Below are 18,759 nucleotides of genomic sequence, written 5' to 3' on the forward strand. Positions count from 1 at the left end.
GAGAAACATTTCAGGCAGAGAAAGAAGCATGTGCAAAAGACTTGAAGTGGGAGAGTCCCTGGCAAGGAGCATCTGGATAACATCATGTGACTGAGGTCAAGTGAGGGGTGAGAGGATAGGAGCTCAGGTCAACAGAAACCTAATGAATGAGGTCAGGCCTGCATGGTCAATGTAAACACATTGGGTTTCACTCTGAGTGAGTTGGGAAGATATTGAGCTGTTGAATAACTTGATTTATCTTCTTTTTTAAAAATCAGGATCATTTTGGTCATGGTGTCAAGAATAGACTGTAGGACAGAAATGGATCCTCAAGGAGACGGGTTGGAAGTCTACTTTAATTGTCCAAGGGAGAGATAGTCATAGCTGGAACTTGGGTGGCACCAATGGAGGAGGTGAGAAGTGCTGGCAGTCAGGTGATACCTAATGCATGCTATTGCAAAACCTCTAGACACCAGAGTGGCAGTGTGGAGAGAATGGGATATAAAAGCCTGGAGTTAAAGAGAGAAGAACAGGGTGAAGATTTATGTTTTGGAATCAGCATGGCATACAGGCTTAGGTGATGGTACAAGAGGAATGCAGTAGTTAGGGTAGATATCCAAGGCCTGAAACCTGGGGGACTCTAATAATAAGAGGTCAGAGAGATGAAGACAAATCAGCAAAGGAGACTGAGATGGAGCAGCCAGTGAAGTAGGAAGGACAGCAGAGTTTAGAATTCTGGAAAGCAGTGGTTAAGGAGGACAGATATGAGATCAAAGCTGAGGTTTTTAATGATGACAAAGGATGGGCTTCGTTGTTGGTTCAGACTATAAAGCATCTGTCTGCAATGCAGGAGACCTGGGTTCTATCCCTGGGTCAGGAAGATCCCCTGGAGAAGGGAATGGCTACCCACTCCAGTATCCTTGCCTGAAAAATCCCATGGACAGAGGAACCCAGCAGACTACAATCCATTAGGTTGCAAAGAGTTGGACATGATTGTGCAACTAACACACGCAAGGAATAATGGTACAGAAGGCCAATGATGAGCAAAGAGAGTGTCCACACTATCTGTATGGATGCTAGGACAACAGATACAAAATAAAAGGTCTGGGAGTTCTTGAGACAGTGAGGACTTGATTTTTAGTTGCAGACAACTACTACCAGAACTAGCTTAATGAAATCAAAGATGAGCCATCAACTCCTACTTGCTATAGTGCTAGGGGAGCCAGCAGTGTTGCTGGGGCTGTCCATACATTTTGATTTAAAAATATGGTATAAGTAAAAATAAAAATGATGCTTCAACTTATGAATAATACACACAGGTTATGAGTTCCTAGACAACCTGTTGAAGGGGAGAAGTACTGCACTGTTCCCCAGGTTCAAGTCTTACACATGCTCATGGACTTCAGATGACCTCCTTTGTCTGATCAGTTAATCTAAGAACCAAAGCCAGCAAGGAAAGAAGACACAGAATAAGCCTTCTGAGGATGTAAAAATGATTTCCAAAACTTTTATTGAGTGTTCTGGGATGTTTGCTAGTTTAAGGATCTCATGTCTGTTTTAAGAGATTATTTTTGGAATCATAATGAATTTAACTGTGGTTGTTAAAAAAAATATTTTTTGTGCCCTGGAAGATATATTCATCTGAAGAGTGTAAGAAGCTCTTTCTTTTTTGCTTTAATATTTTTCATTTTATAGAATTATATTTGTGGCAGAAATGAAATATTTAATTCTTTATATTTTAACATACACATTTCAAATAAAAAAGAATCTGGACTTCACTGTGTAAGCTACTCCCTTGTTCTGATATGGCATCTTTATTCTATTTAAGTTTCCAATTAAATTAACTTAACGAGTATGAGCAAACTCTGGGATATAGTGAAGGACTGGAAAGCCTGGCATTCTGCAGTCCATGGAATGAGAAAGAGTCGGACACGACTCAGCCACTGAACAACAGCAATTAAGTTTTCAGAATGTTTATACACATCAAATGTGATATGCTTCCTACATTCATAAGATACAGTTCCTAATTTCAATTCTTTCTTCTTTAACTTTAAAATTTACCTATGAAAACTCCCCATCTCCATCAACATTCCCAGTAAACAGAAGTAATTCTGTACTCACAGTAATATTGCTTTTAAGTGTATCTTCCAAAATTTGCTACTTAAAGTGAAAAAAAAAAAAAGTAAGGAAAGAATTTGAAGAATTCCCAGAAATTGCAACAGGGTCTACTTCTGGGTTGATGAATAACTCCTTGAGGAAAGTCAGCTCTCTTATTAATATAACATCTGGCTTGCATCTTGCATAAATAAAAACACAAGAGCAGGATAGAAATATCGGAAAAGGGAAGAAGGAGGAAGGAATGTGTGTTTTCTAGCATAATAATCTCTAACAGCCAAGAAATATAATTAGAAGAAAAGTCATCTCATGGGATTCTAGTCAAGAAAATTCCACAGGAGAAGGCAGAGCCTCAGAGGACCACAACAAAAACAGTGAATCTGGTAATTAAAAAAATAAAAGAAAAATGAAAACAGCATGCATTGACTGAAGGACTCCATTCATTCCAAATGGTGATTATCAATGGCTTCTCTAGGGACTATTTATGACTTTAACCACAGAAATTCCATGGCTTGGCTAATATGTTTTAAAAGGCATTCTACTGTTCTCATCTGCATGATCAGATTTCTGTTTTTTCCCTTCGTGCATTTGTCAGTCTGGACGAAGAGAACACACCTCACTGAAGATATAAACAGAAGCTAACTCTCATTCTATTACATGGATGAGTGGAATGGTTCCTGTTCTATAGGAAACAACATTTTTGACAATTTTGTTAGAGGTCAGCTTAATATTAAAGTTGAACGTCATTGACTTCCAAACTTGATCTCGTTCGCTTTTTCCAGATCTGGAAACTGAAGCCATGAATTGAAATTAAGTAACACTGACAAGTGTTGAGTAGTAAAAAATCAAATGATAAGAGAGTGCAAATATAAATATATAAAAATGAGGCTGAGGGCTTTTGGTGGTGTTTATTCTTGTGTTAGAAATCTGTCAGCTACTTTGAATTTATCAAGGTGTCCCTGCTGTTACCTTTATCTACGGCACTCCATTGTATCTAGCAAGAAAGAGGGAAAAGAAAAAGCCAGTTTCTGGTTTCTGTGCTGCTTAGTGAAATTTCCATGACTCTGGAGACATAAATTGGCCACTTAGTAGAGTACACAAATAAGTCTATGTAACAAAATAGATACATAAAAAGAAAAATTGGAAAAGTGGAAATCATTAAAAATGAAAAGTAGAATCAATGACACAAAATATTTATTTCTCTAGGTTTCCTGAAATCAGGCATCAGTGTTTATGCTGCTGAAGTTTTTTCTCAGCCCTCTTGCTAATCAGTTTTATTTATGACTTCATAAGAACTTTCATAAAATAGAAAGTCAATTAGCACTTTCAGTGATATATTGGCAATAAGTATTCAGTTAGTTGAGTTCAGTTGCTCAGTCATGTATGACTCTTTGCAACCCCATGGGCTGTAGCACGCCAGGCTTCCCTGTCCATCACCAACTCCTGGAATTTTCTCAAACTCATGTCCATCCAGTCGGTAATGTCATCCAGTCATCTCATCCTCTATTGTCCCCTTCTCCTCTTGCCTTTAACTTTTCCCAGCATCATGGTCTTTTCTAATGAGTCATTTCTTTGCATCAGGTGGCCAAAGCTTTGGAGCTTCAGCTTCAGCGGCAGTCCATCCAATGGATGTTCAGGACTGATTTCCTTTAGGATGGACTGGTTTGATCTCCTTGCAGTCCAACACACTCTCAAGAGTCTTCTCTAACACCACAGCTCAAAAGCATCAATTCTTTGGTGCTCAGCTTTCTTTATGGTCCAACTCTCACATCCATATGTGACTACTGGAAAAACCATTGCTTTGACTTATTCGGACCTTTGTCAGAAAAGTAATGTCTCTGCTTTTTAATATGCTGTCATATTAAAAATGTTGGTCATAGCTTTTCTATCAAGGAGCAGGTGTCTTTTAATTTCATGGCTGCAGTCACATCTGAAGTGATTTTGGAGCCCAAGAAAATAAATTCTGTCACTGTTTCCATTGTTTCCCCATCTATTTGCCATGATGTGATAGGGCCGGATGCCATGATCTTAGTTTTTTGAATGTTGAGTTTTAAGCCATCTTTTTTACTCTCCTCTTCACCTTCAAGAGACCCTTTAGTTCCTCTTTGCTTTCTGCTATAAGGGTGGTGCCATCTGCATATCTGAGGTTCAGTTCAGTTCAGTTCAGTCGCTCAGTTGTGTCTGACTCTTTGCGACCCCATGAACCGCAGGACACCAGGCCTCCCTGTCCATCACCTACTCCCAGAGTCCACCCAAACCCACGTCCATTGTGTCAGTGATGCCATCCAGCCGTCTCATCCTCTGTCGTCCCCTTGTTATATTTTTCAATTATATGTACCAATTTAGCTAATAATTCGCCTTTGTCTTGCAGAACTCTCCACCTACTATTTCTAAGAGTTTTTCCTAATTGAATAACTATGCAGAAATATGTGTAAGAAGAGTGTTTATTTTACTGTTTTTATAATACTAAAGATTGGAAGCAAACCAAATATATATTTTTAAAAATTTTAGTATTTGAGTCTTATTGGAGTATAGTTGATTTACAATGTTCAGTGTACAGAAAAGTGATTAAGTTATACATATATTCATTCTTTTTTAGATTCTTTTCTCTTATAGGTTATCACAGAATATTGGGCAGAGGCCCCTGTGCTATACGACAAGTCCCAATTATTCATCTATCTAGTATGTAGTAGTGTTTGTGTTTTTATCCCAAGTTCCTGATTTATCCCTTCCCCCAGTGTTTCCCCTTTAGTAGCCATAAGTTTTCTTTTGATATCCATAAGTCTGATTCTGTTTTGTAATTAAATTCATTTGTATCTTTTTAAAAAATTAGATTCCACATGTAAATATTTGTCTTTTTCTGACATATCTAGCTTAGTATGATAATCTCTAGATTCATCCACTTTGATGCAAATGGCATTATTACATTCCTGTTTATGGCTGAGTAGTATTCCACCTGCACACACCATATCTTCTTTATCCATTACTCAGTTGATGGACATTTAGGTTGCTTTCATGTCTTGGTTATTGTAAACAGTGCCACAATGAATATTGGGGTGCACACATTCTTTCAAACTATGCTTTTCTCCAGATTTATGCCCAGGAGTAGGATTGCTGGATCATATGGTAGTTCTATTTTTAGTTTTTAAAGGAATTTCCATATTGTTTTCTGTAGGGATAATTATGTTAATGCTATTAGGAACCTTGAGTTTCAGCATAAAGGAAAAATATATATTACAAGATCAAAATGAAGTAAAAAAAACTAGTTAATCCTAAATCTGGATTGAAAATAACAGTATAAATTCAGGATATATGTTTATGATTTTTTTCCTATCTTTGTCCACTAAAAGCACATGGAAATAATGGTCAATCTGTGGCATGGAATACGCTGTTGAATCCAGACTGTGATGTCAAAATACCATTTGTCACTTCAAGAAATAGGAACACCGTGGTAAACAGCTGATTCCAGGTCTGAGACATGAAATGGCCAAGGTAAACCAGGACTTGTTCTTCATGTCAGATGAAAAGGACACTGTTAAAGACTCTGGGTTGTGTCAGGAGTGGTTGGGAGCCATGAAAGAGCCTGAAAGAGTCTCCCTTCCCTAACCTCCCAGCAAAATGGTGGAAAATTTGAGGCCAATAGGTAAAAGACAACTGCGTTAACTTGAAGAAGAATACCTATGTTTAAATGTACATGAATTTTCAAAATGAAACAAAACAGAACACTTCCTAGACAACCTTTGGAGGAAGTAAGGAATCACACTCAGCTTGAAAACTGGTAAATAAATAGAAAGAATCAAGCGTTTATCCTCTTTTCTGTGTGAACTGTCCTCAGAGCAATCATTATGACAAACAGTTTTGGTTATCAGAATTACTCTAGATGATTATTGCAGAAGTAATAATGAAATTAGAGAGCAACCATTTTGCTCCTCCTAATGTAATAATGGATCAAGATTTGATCATGAGTGGCTGTCCAAACTATTAGGTGAATGCATTTGAGTCAGTTCTAGTGAGGTGGATGAAACTGGAGCCTATTATACAGAATGAAGTAAATCAGAAAGAAAAACACGAATACAGTATATTAATGTATGTATATGGAATTTAGAAAGATGATAATGAAGACCCTATGTGAAAGACAGCAAAAGAGACACAGATGTAAAGAACAGACTTTTGGACTCTGTGGGAGAAAGCAAGGGTGGGATGATTTGAGAGAATAGCATTGAAACATGTACATTACCATATGTGAAATAGATGACCAGTCCAAGTTTGATGCATGAAACAGGGCACTCAAAGCTGGTGCACTGGGATGACCTGGAGGGATGGGATGGGGAGGGAGGTGGGAGGGGAGTTTGGGACGGGGGGACACATGTTCACCTGTGACTGCTTCATGTTGATGCATGGCAAAAACCACCACAATATTATAAAGGAATTAGCCTCCAATTAAATAAATTAATTTTTAAAAAGTGGATGGAAATCTTGTTTTTGTTTTTTTTACTGTGCATTTTAAATTGAAGTATAGTTAAGTTACACGTTGTGTTTGTTTTAAATGTACAGCAAAGTGATTCAGTTATACACATACATATATTCACTCTTTTAAAAATTATTTTCTCATATAGATTATCACAGAATATTGAATAGAATTCCTGATGCTATAGAGTAGGTACATATTAGGTAAACAGTACAGAGGTTCCTTAAAAAACTAAAAACAGACTTACCATACAGCCCCAAAATCCCACTCCTGGGCATATTTTCAGGAAAGAAAAAACATAATTTGAAAGGATGCATACATCCCAATGTTCATTGCAACACTATTTACAATAACCAAGTCGTGGAAACAACCTAGATGTTCACTGACAGATGAATGGATAAAGATGTGGTATATATACAAAAGAATATTAGTCATCCATCAAAAGAATACATTAATGCCACTTGCACAACATGGATGCACCTATAGATTATCATAATAAGAGATGTAAGTTAAAGAAAAACAAATATCATATGATACCACTTACACATGAAATCTAATTTAAAGAAAAAGATTCTTATGGCCTTATTTACAAAACGGAAACAGACTTACAGATATCAAAAGCAAACTTATGGTTATGAAAAGGGAAACATCAGGGAGAGGGATAAATCAGGAGCTTTGGATGAACACATGCATACTATTATGTATAAGGCAGATGACCAACAGGGACTATTTTCCATAGAGGCTACACCAATTTACACTCCCACCAACAATATAAGGGTTTCCTTTTTTCCACACTATCTCTGGCATTTATTAGATGGAAATTTTTATAATGGATGAATCAAGCTTATCATACCTGAACTCACTGATTAATTTTAATCTTTTAAAAATGTCTTGGAGAAGTGTGTGATGACAATATTTAAACAAAACAAAACATGGATTCAAACAGTAAAATCCAGAGCTTTGGAATTCTATAAGACAAAAACTTGGTGTCCTCAAATAATAAATTGCAAGCAGGACAAAGAAAGAGGGAGAAGCTGATAGAACTATAAGAGACTTATAAGACATATTGACCAAATGCCATGTGTGAACGTTTTGTTTTTTTTTTTTTAAATCTGAATTCAAAAGTATGAACTGTAAAAACATTTATGTGACAATATTTGTAAGATATTTGGGGGAAATTTGAGCACTGACTATTTGAGGATGTTGCAAGCTTATTGACAGTAATTTTATGTTTGAAAACGATATGTTCATGATTTAAAAAGAATTGCTCTTATCTTTCTATAGGTGTTTTCCTAAATGCTTACAGATGAAATGATATGGTGTCTTGTATTTGCTTCTAAATATTCTGGGGATGTAGGGGACATGGGTGGGGGTTATAAACAAAACAACCTTGACAATGTGTTGAAAGTTATTGAAACTGATGATTTAAATTAATGTTTGGGATTTTCCCCTTAAAGTCTGTTTATGACACTCAGGGCAGATTTTAAAATTGTGACTTTTGGTTTGACTTATGTGCCTCTATAGTACAAAGCCTTTTAGGGATTATTTGATTTATGATTATGTTGCTGGGTGTCTCTGTTTCCAGTCCATAATTTATCAACCATGCTAATGACCTCCAAGAATCAGAATCTGTAATTAAAAGAAACCATTAACGTTAGCCACAGGAGTAGATGGATTTTTTTAGAAGCAAGCTTGAATTTGAGATCAACCAAAAGTGCCACATACTAGAAATTTTTAAATGTATCCATCTTTCATAAGTCAAAATGATTGACATCTGAAATTATGCTTTTAAAGTGTGTACTTCACTTTCATGAGCTTCCCTTGTAGCTCAGTTGGTAAGAATCTACCTGCAATGCAGGAGACTTGGGTCATGGATCACTAGTGAATAAATATGTGCCAATTTATTTTAAGCAGTGAGCTAAATTTTGTGGAATAGCTGTAGTCATATTTCTCTTTGCAAAGTAAAACAATTGAAAGGGATTCTGTTTCAATTCCCGTACAAACCAACCTCTATTACTGCTGACCAAACCCAGAGTCCGAAATGGTTACCCTTATGGAACAGGGAGAATTGTCATATTTCCAGCTATTTTCAGCATCACTGGAAATTTTGGACCTTCTGCTTAAGATGAAAGTGGAAGACACTCAGTCGTGTCCAACTCTTTGTGACCCCGTGGACTATACAGTCTGTGCAATTCTCCAGGCCAGAATACTGGAGTGAATAGCTTTTCCCTTCTCCAGTGGATCTTCCCGACCCATGAATTGAACCGGGATCTCCTGCACTGCAGGTGGATTCTTTACCAAATGACCTATCAGGGAAGCCCTCTGCTTAAGACGACATCTCTTAAAACAATTAAAGCCTCTCTGCCTCCAATCAGTCAGCATATGCACATGCTTTCCCACCTTGGGAAGTAATGTGTGACAAGCTATTAAAATTTAACTTGTATTTTATCAAGTGGCATGCACATGAATTTTAACACGTCCAAAAGGATTAAAAATTTTAGCAAAACCCGGTGGTTTTCCTCCCCATACCTTCTATAAATATGTGCTCACCCAACAAAGACTACCAGGAACACATTCGTGGTTGATAGAGTTGGCTTATTATTTATTGTGTTGATGGAGACTCCCACACCATGGGGAACTGTGGGAAGTCCCAGTAAGAAGGTGTTAATTAAACATATAGGATTTGAGCTTGTATTAGATGATTTGAGGTAACGTTTTAGGAAGTGGGTCTTTGTTCTGGATTGGATGCTGTTTGCAAGCATGGGTGATTCTATGGCTATCATCATAAATTTTATCTTGAAGAAAGGGAGACTAGAGTGAAGCTAAAGTTGATTGATAAAGAGACAGCAGTGACTCATACTAAGCAGGAAGCAGAAAGTTTGGTCATTTTGTGGCTTGAACAACACTCATGTCTTCTTTGTGTTCAGTTGTAATTATGGAGAGTTCTTTTCGTTTAGATACCTCAAAGGCACAGAACAGCCTTGTCAGACATTGAGGCTCTGTAAAGTTTACATTCAAGGTGAGGATATCATGCCTGCAGCTCCAAGTTCTCCTTTCTTTCTCTCTCCTTACTGCCTAAAGTCCCTCTCTTTCACTCTCTGTTGGAATATGGAGGTGTCCCTCTAGATCATATGTGCATGGAATCTCATATTGATTTCCTTTTATGCTAGTGCTTTTACATTGGCACCACACCCCTGCATCTCTTTCAGTTTAGTTCAGTTGCTCAGTCGTGTCTGACTCTTTGTGACCCCATGAACCACAGCACACCAGGCCTCTCTGTCCGTCACCAACTCCCAGAGTCCACCCAAACCCATGCCCATTGAGTTGGTGATGCCGTCCAACCATCTCATCCTCTGTCGTCCCCTTCTCCTCATGCCCTCAATCTTTCCCAGCATCAGGGTCTTTTCAAATGAGTCAGTTCTTAGTCAGGTGGCCAAGGTATTGGAGTTTCAGTTTCAACATCAGTCCTTCCAATGAACACCCAGGACTGATCTCTTAAGGAAGGACTGGTTGGATCTCCTTGCAGTTCAAGGGACTCTGAAGAGTCTTCTCCAACACCACAGTTCAAAAGCATCAATTCTTCAGCACTCAGCTTTCTTTATGGTCCAACTCTGACATCCATACATGCTCACTGGAAAAACCATAGCTTTGACCAGACGGACTTTGTTGACAAAGTAATGTCTCTGCTTTTTAATATGCTGTCTAGGTTGGTCATAACTTTCCTTCCAAGGAGTAAGCGTCTTTTAATTTCATGGCTGCGGTCACCATCTGCAGTGATTTTTGAGCCCAGAAAAATAAAGTCAGTCACTGTTTCCACTGTTTCCCCATCTATTTGCCATGAAGTGATGGGACTGGATGCCATGATCTTAGTTTTCTAAATGTTGAGCTTTAAGCCAACCTTTTCATCAAGAGGCTTTTTAGTTCCTTCCTCATAGATTGATTGCAGAGTTCCAAAGAATACCATGGAGAGATAAGAAAGCTTTCCTCAGTGATCAATTCAAAGAAATAGAGGAAAAAAATAGAACAGGAAAGACTAGAGATCTCCTGATGAAAATTAGTGATACCAAGGGAACATGTCATGCAAAAATGGGCACAATAAAGGACAGAAATGGTATGCATCCAACAGAAGCAGAAGATATTAAGAAGAAGTGGCAAGAATACACAGAAGAACTATATAAAAAAGATCTTCATGACCCAGATAACCACGATGGTGTGATCACCCACCTAGAGCCAGACATCCTGGAATGTGAAGTCAAGCGGGCCTTAAGAAGCATCCCTACAAACAAAGCTAGTGGAGTGGTGGAATTCCAGTTTAGCTATTTCAAATCCTAAAAGATCATGCTGTGAAAGTGCTGCTCTCAATATGCCAGCAAATTTGGAAAACTCAGCAGTGACCACAGGACTGGAAAAGGTCAGTTTCCATTTCAATCCCAAAGAAAAGCAATGCCAAAGAATGTTCAAACTACTGCACAATAGCAGTCATCTCACACACTAGCAAAGGAATGCTCAAAATTCTCCAAGCCAGGCTTCAACAGTACATGAACTGTGAAATTCCAGATGTTCAAGCCAGTTTTAGAAAAAGCAGAGGAACCAGAGATCAAGTTGCCAACATCCATTGGGTCATCAAATACAGCAAGATTTCCAGAAAAACATCTACTTCTGCCTTATTGACTATGTCAAAGTTTTTGACTGTATAGATCAAAAGGAACTTTGGAAAATTCTTGAAGAGGTGGGAATAGCAGACCACCTGACCTGCCTCCTGAGAAATCTGTATGCAGATCAAGATGTAACAGTTAGAACTGGACATAGAACAACAGACTGGTTCCAAATCGGGAGAGGAGTACGTCAAGGTTGTATATTGTCACTCTATTTATCTAACTTATATGCAGAGGACATTATGCAAAATACTGGTCTGGATGAAGCACAAGCGGAATCAAGATTGCCTGGAGACATATCAGTAACTTCACATACACAGATGGCACTATCCTTATGGAAAAAATTAGGAACTAAAGAACCTCCTGATGAAAGTGAAAGAGGAGAGTGAAAAAGTTTGGTTAAAACTCAACATTCAGAAAGCTAAACTCACGGCATCTGGCCCCATCACCTCATGTCAAGTAGATGGGGAAGCAATGGAAACAGTGGCAGACTTTATTTTTTTGGGCTTCAAAATCACAGCAGATGGTGACTTCAGCCATTAAATTAAAAGATGCTTGCCCCTTGGAAGAAAAACTATGACCAACCTAGACAGCATAATCAAAAGCAGAGACATTACTTTGTCAACAAAGGTCCATCTAGTCAAAGCTATGGTTTTTCCAGTAGTCATGTATGGATGTGCTAGTTAGACTATAAAGAAAGCTGAGTGCTGAAGAATTGATGCTTTTGAACTGTGGTGTTGGAGAAGACTCTTGAAAGTCCCTAGGACTACAAGCAGTCAAAGCAGTCCATCCTAAAGGAAATCAGTCCTGAATATTCATTGGAAGGACTGATGCTGAAGCTGTAACTCCAATACTCTGGCCACCTGATACAAAGAACTGACTCACTGGAAAAGACCCTGATGCTGGGAAAGATTGAAGGCAGGAGGAGAAGGGGATGACAGAAGATGAGATGGTTGGATGTCCATCACTTGATGGACATGAATTTGAGCAAGCTCTGGAGTTGTTGATGGACAGGAAACCCTGGTGTGCTGCAGTCCATTTGGTTACAAAGAGCTGGACATGACTGAGTGACTGAACTGACTGAATAGATTGAGAGTTTTTAGTTACATGAATATCCAGTGCTTCTTTGATGCCTTTGCAAATATTATTCACAGTTGAACATCCAGTGGTCGATGATGTTTTCCTTCTTTAGTTCCTGTCTTTGTTGAGACTGAAGTAATTGCTTTGATTTTGGCTATTGTGCTTTTTGCTAATTCTTCAGACCTCCTAATAGCTCCACTGGACAACTTTTCAAAAGGTCAATAAGATCAACTGATCTACCCAGCCTTTTTCTCTTCCAAAGACTTCTTTGTTCTCTCTGGGCCAGTTTTGCTCCAAGTTTTCTGCACGCTGTCTTTGTGTTCCTTCTTCTCTGAATTATTGTCCTTGGCATTTGCTAATCTAGTGTTTGATTCTCTGTTTTCTGGTAGGCCTTCCAACTTTCTTGGTTTACTCACTTGGTCTGGAGCATATCCTTCAGTAATTTGATCAGATTAAAGATGGCATCACCACAAAGGACATGGGGTGATAGCCCTCCTCATGTCTGTTTCCTATGTCACATCGGTCCAGGGATGTCTACATCTGGAGTACAGTCATCTCCCTGAGATCTCCATCCCCCACTATTTTGAAGACTTTTCTCACTTCTCTCCTGGGTAGTATCTTTTCTGTTATGAATCTCTCATCATCTCCTTTTCTTGGTCTGCTCCCTCTTAAGACAGAAATCATCTTCCAGTAGCCCCTTTAGCAAGAATTCAATGGAAGTAAATGTGTTGGGAGCTTGCATTAAGAAAATATCTTTTAAACTTCCCTGGCAGGTGATAGATAGCTGACTATAGAATACACAGTTGGAATTTTCTTTGGCATTGTAGAGTCATGATTTCATTGTTTTGTTGTTCCTTCTGTTGTTATTGAGGAGCCTAAAGTCATTCAATTCCTGATTCTTTCTACAAATTTACTTTCCTATCTAGAAAATCATAGCATATAATGATAATGAAAAAGATGGAAATAAGTGAGAATTACCACAGTGTGACACAGAAATAAAAGATGAGCAAATGCTGCTGAATAAAATGCACTGATAGACTTGCTCCATGCAGCATTGCCACAAAACTTCAATTTGTCTAAAAAAAAAATGCACCATCTGCAAACTGCAATAAAGTGAAGTGCAAAAAAAGAGGTTTGCCTATACTTTGAGGTGCAGATCTAAGTAGGGAAGTGTGTATGTGACATAGTTTTCAAAGATCCATCAGAATTGTCCAAGCCAGACTTCAACAGTATGTGAACCAAGAAATTCCAGATGTTCAAGCTGAATTTAGAAAAGGCAGAGGAACCAGGGATCAAATTGACAACATCTGTTGGATCATAGAAAAAGCAAGGGAATTCCAGAAAAACATCTACTTCTGCTTCACTGACTGCACTTTTAAAGCTTTTGACTGTGTGGGTCACAACAAACTGTGGAAAATTCTTACAGATGGGAATACCATACCACCTTATCTGCCTCCTGAGAAAATGGTATGCAGGTCAATAAGCAACAGTTAGAACTGGACATGGAACAACAGACTGGTTCCAAATCAGGAAAGGAGTATGTCAAGGCTGGATATTGTCACCCTGCTTGTTTGACTTCTATCCAGAGTATATCATGTGAATTGCCAGGCTGGATGAAGCACAGTTGGAATCAAGACTGCCAGGAGAAATATCAATAATCTCAGATTTGCAGGTGACACCACCCTAATGGAAGAAAGTGAAGAGGAACAAAAGAGCCTCTTGTTGAAGGTGAAAAAGGAGAAGTTAAAAAGCTGGCTTAAAACTCAACATTCAAACAATGAAGGTCATGGCAAATAGATCATGGCGAAGATCATGGGAAATAGATAGGGAAACAAGGGAAAAAGCGACAGACTTTCTTTTCTTAGGCTCCAAAACCACTGTGGACTGGGACTGCAGCCCTGAAATTAAAAGACGCTTGCCCCTTGGGAAAAAACCTATGACAAACCTAGACAGCGTATTGAAAAGCAAAGACATTACTTTGCCAACAAACATCCGTCTAGTCAAAGCTATGGTGCTTCCAGGAGTCATGTACAGATGTGGGAGTTGGAACATAAAGAAGACTGAGTGCTGAAGAATTGCTGCTTTTGAACTGTGGTGTTGAAGACTCTTGAGAGTACCTTCGACTGCAAGGAGACCAAACCAGTCAATCCTAAAGGATTCAATCCTGAATATTCATTGGAGGGATTGATGCTGAGGCTGAAGCTCCAATAGTTTGACCTCCTGATATGAATAACTGACTCATTGGAAAAGACTCTGATGCTGGGAAAGATTGAAGGCAGGAGGAGAAGGGGACGACAGAGGATGAGATGGTTGGATGACATCACTGACTCAATGGACATGAGTTTGAGCAAGCTCCAGGAGATGTTGAAGGACAGGGAAGCCTGGTATGCTGCAGTCCACAGGGTCGCAAAGAGTCAGACATGACTGAGCAACTAAACAACAACAAAAGGCACTGATAGACTTGCTCCATGTAGGCTTGCCGCAAACCTTCAATTTGTGTTGGAAAAATGCACCATTTGAAAAGTGTAATAAAGCAAAGTCCTATAAAGGTAGGTCTGCCTGTACTTTTAGGTACAGATCTAAGTTGGCTAATGTGTGTTTGGCATAGCTTTCAAAAATCCTTTGGAATTTTTTCAATCTAAGAAATGTAAGAATAATTAAGAATGGTAATGGCATTTTAAACTAAGGATCCCCTGAAGAAGGGAAAGGTTACCCATTCCAGTATTCTGGTCTGGAGAATCCATGGACTATATAATCCCTGGGGTCACAAAGAGTTAGACATAACTGAGCGGCTTTTACTTCACTTCCTGTGTGGTTCTTAACACACACATGACAAGGAACTTGTCCATCACTAACAGTGTTGCACTTCTCAGGACAGAAAGTGTTAGTCGCTCAGTTGTTTCTGACTCTTTGCGATCCCATGAACTGTAGCTTGACAGGCTCCTCTTTCCATGGAATTCTCCATACTAGAATACTGGAGTGGGTTGGAGATGGAACCTGGGTCCCCTGCATTGTATGCAGATCTTTTACCATCTCAGTCAGGACAGAATATCAGACCAAAAGGGACATCACCATCTTTGTCAAATGAATTCACTACATCTGATTGCAAGGTCAGAGAGTCAGTCTCTATAAGTTGCTGAAAATGCCTGTCTTGCTTAACCAGTTCATCCAGGCCTTGGACTCCCAAGGACTTTCCTGGTGGCTCAGATGGTAAAGCATCTGCCTACAATGTGGGAGACCCAGTTTCAATACCTGGATCACTAAGATCCCCTGGACAAGGAAATGGCAACCCACTTTAGTATTATTGCCTGGAAAATCCCATGGACGGAGGAGCCTGGTAGGCTATAGCCCATGGGGTTGCAAAGAGTCGGACATGATTGAGTGACTTAACTTCACTTGGACTCCCAAACAGTTACTCAACTGATTAATGTCTCACTAGTACAGACCAGACATGAAGTAAGAGAAGAAGCAAAGGTTGTTAGCTCAGGGTGAGATGAAAGCTGCAGGCAAAGTGGATATCCCCACAAAAACGCCACTTACCCTTCCGGCAGCGGTTAATGCTGTCACCACATTGGTGGAGACCAAAAGTTTCCACTGGAGGTGATTGCAAAGTGATGTGGATCCCACTGAGTTGGGGGCCTTTTCGCCTGCCCTGTATCATAAGATGGGAGTTCCCTATCTCATTAGCAAAGGGAACGCCAGGTTGGAGTGTCCAGTCCACATGAAAGAATTATACCACTGTCAACTTCACATGAGTTAACTTGGCAGACAAAGAACCTCAGGCTAAGCTGATGGAAGCTATTAGGACCAATTACAATTACAGATATGATGAAATCTGCCATCACTGGGGAAGCAACATCCGGGGTCCAAAGTTGGTGGCTTGCATTGCCAAGCTAGAAGAGGCAAAGGCCAAAGAACTAGCTTTCAAATTGAGCTAAGTGTACATTAATGAGTTTTCTGTACCAAAAAAGTTAAAAAAAAAAAAAGAATGAATTAAGATCATATGAAAGGCAAAACAAACAGGGAATGTTTTGAATGGCTGAACCCCAGATTGTGAGGAACCAGGAAGAAAATACATTTATTGGGCAAGAATCATGAATTCATCACTATGCATAATGTCAAAATGACCTTGTAAATATTATTATCTCCATATTAAAAGTGGGGAAACAGGCCCAGCGAAATTATCTAACTTATTCAAGGTTTCTAAGCTGGTAAAATGAAAAGAGGTGATTCAAGCCCAGATTTGTTGAGTTTCCAGTTCATTATTTCCACTATACCTTGAAACTGTCCTAGACAAAAGAAGATGGAATTTTACTATGTGGTATAAATTCCACTAAGGCCTAGTAGCAGAAATGAAATCCTTGATATGTAACTGAATCCTTACCCCTTAAAACTGAAAACAGTAGAGTTAATCAATTAAAAAAGCATTAATTTAATTGAATATATTAATTAATATCCATGGAGAATTTGATATGGGTAAAAGATAATGTAATGGAGATTATTGTTCCTACTTTTTAATATGCATTCAAAATGTAAGATACAAATACAAAAGATAGATTTATATTGATAATAACCACATACTGAACTTTATATGTTATATCAATATAAACTAAAAATACTAGACACAAAAAAGATATGCAAGTTTCCCGTAAGAAAGGAAATCCTTTATAAGTAAATCAAAATTAAATTTCAAAGTTATATTTAGGTTACAAAAATTTAAATATGTATTTTTTGAATTCTTGGTTTACTCAAGATAAATGATGCAATTATGGGGCAGTATGGTTTATCTAAATACCCTTCTTTTCCTTCAGCCTTTCAAAGTAGTTTCTAAAATAGACAAAATGAAAACTTTAAAGAGAAATCATGGTTACAGCTGATATGATGAAATAGGACTTGTCACATATTAGATAATGTATAATTTTACTTGAATATGTTGATTATATATTGTGGGACAGTTTTCACTTGTCTGTACAAACATGTTTTGTCTTTAGTTTGTGCATACAATGGTAGAAAGCATAAAGCCATGCTTGATCCCAGTTGGCTTGTAACTACTACTTTCATTTGCAAGAAGGCTATGTTTTTACATTCTTGGTTCTGAAGCCAGCACAAATTATGCCCCCTGTGATTAAAAGATGATATTGGCTATCCTTCCCTCAGCCTTGGGGTCACCTTGTCTGGGTCAGATAAGTGTGAGACAAAGCTGACACTCACTCTCTTTTTCTTTTCACCATTAGCAGCAGACTTCATGTTCTCAGGAGAAAAGTGGCAATTAGTCTCCCCACTAAGTTAAAGGATAATTAGAGATTTCACCATTTCTTTATGTAAATACCCTTGAAATTTTCATTAGGGAGTTCCTATGGTTTCAGATTAAATGGGCTATGATGATTTTTGCTCTTTTTTTGGTGTATTAATTATCTAGGACTGCCATTACAAACACCACAGGCTGGGAGGCTAGAACAACAGAAATATATTTTCTAACAGTTCTGAAGGGTGAAAGTCCATGAGCAAGGTGTTTTCAGTTCAGTTGCTCAGTCGTGTCCAGCTCTTTGCGACTCCATGGACTTCAGCACGCCAGGCTTTCCTGTCCATCACCAACTCCAGAGCTTACTGAAACTCATGTCCAAAGAGTTGGTGATGCCATCTAACCATCTTATCCTCTATTGTCCCCTTCTCCTCCTGCCTTCAATCTTTCCTAGCATCAGGGTCTTTTCAAATGAGTCAGTTCTTCACATCAGGCGGCCAAAGTATTAGAGTTTCTGCTTCAGCATCAGTCCTTCCAATGAATATTCAGGACTGATCTCCTTTGGGATGGACTGGTTGGATCTCCTTGCAGTTCAAGGGACTCTCAAGAGTCTTTTCCAACACAGTTGGAACCACAGTTCAAAAAGGAAGAACTAAAGAGCCTCTTGATGAAAATGAAAGAGGAGAGTGAAAAAGTTGACTTAAACTCAACATTCGGAAAACTAAGATCATGGCATCTGGCCCCATCACTTCATGGCAAATAGATGGGGGAACAATGGAAACAGTGACAGACTTTATTTTTGGGGGCTCCAAAATCACTGCAGATGGTGACTGTGGCCATGAATTTAAAAGATGCTTGCTCCTTGGAAGAAAAGCTATGACCAACCTAGACAGCATATTAAAAAGCAGAGACTTTACTTTGCCAACAAACATCCATCTAGTCAAAGCTGTGGTTTTTCCAGTAGTCATGTATGGATGTGAGAGTTGGACCATAAAGTAAGCTGAGCGAGGTGTAAGCAGGTTTATTTTCTTCTGAGGTCTCCCTGTTGGCTAGCAGGTGGCCACCTTCTCACAGCGCCCTCACATGGTCTTCCTTCTCTGTGTGTGCATTCCTGGTATCTCTCTAAATGTCCTCTTCTTATAAAGATACAAGTCAGATTGAGGATGGCCCACTCTAAATACCTCATTTCAACTTATTCTTCTCTTTAAAGACTATCTTCA

The 18,759-nt window shown here is 38.7% G+C and overlaps 1 pseudogene; it reads left to right on the top strand.

The window, feature by feature from the left end:
• The first annotated feature begins 15,724 nt into the window (after positions 1-15,724).
• LOC133060491 (large ribosomal subunit protein eL8-like) lies at positions 15,725-16,235 on the top strand (annotated as a pseudogene).
• The last annotated feature ends 2,524 nt before the right edge of the window (positions 16,236-18,759 follow it).

Source organism: Dama dama, chromosome 8 (assembly GCF_033118175.1).
Source record: "Dama dama isolate Ldn47 chromosome 8, ASM3311817v1, whole genome shotgun sequence".
Lineage (NCBI taxonomy): Eukaryota > Metazoa > Chordata > Mammalia > Artiodactyla > Cervidae > Dama > Dama dama.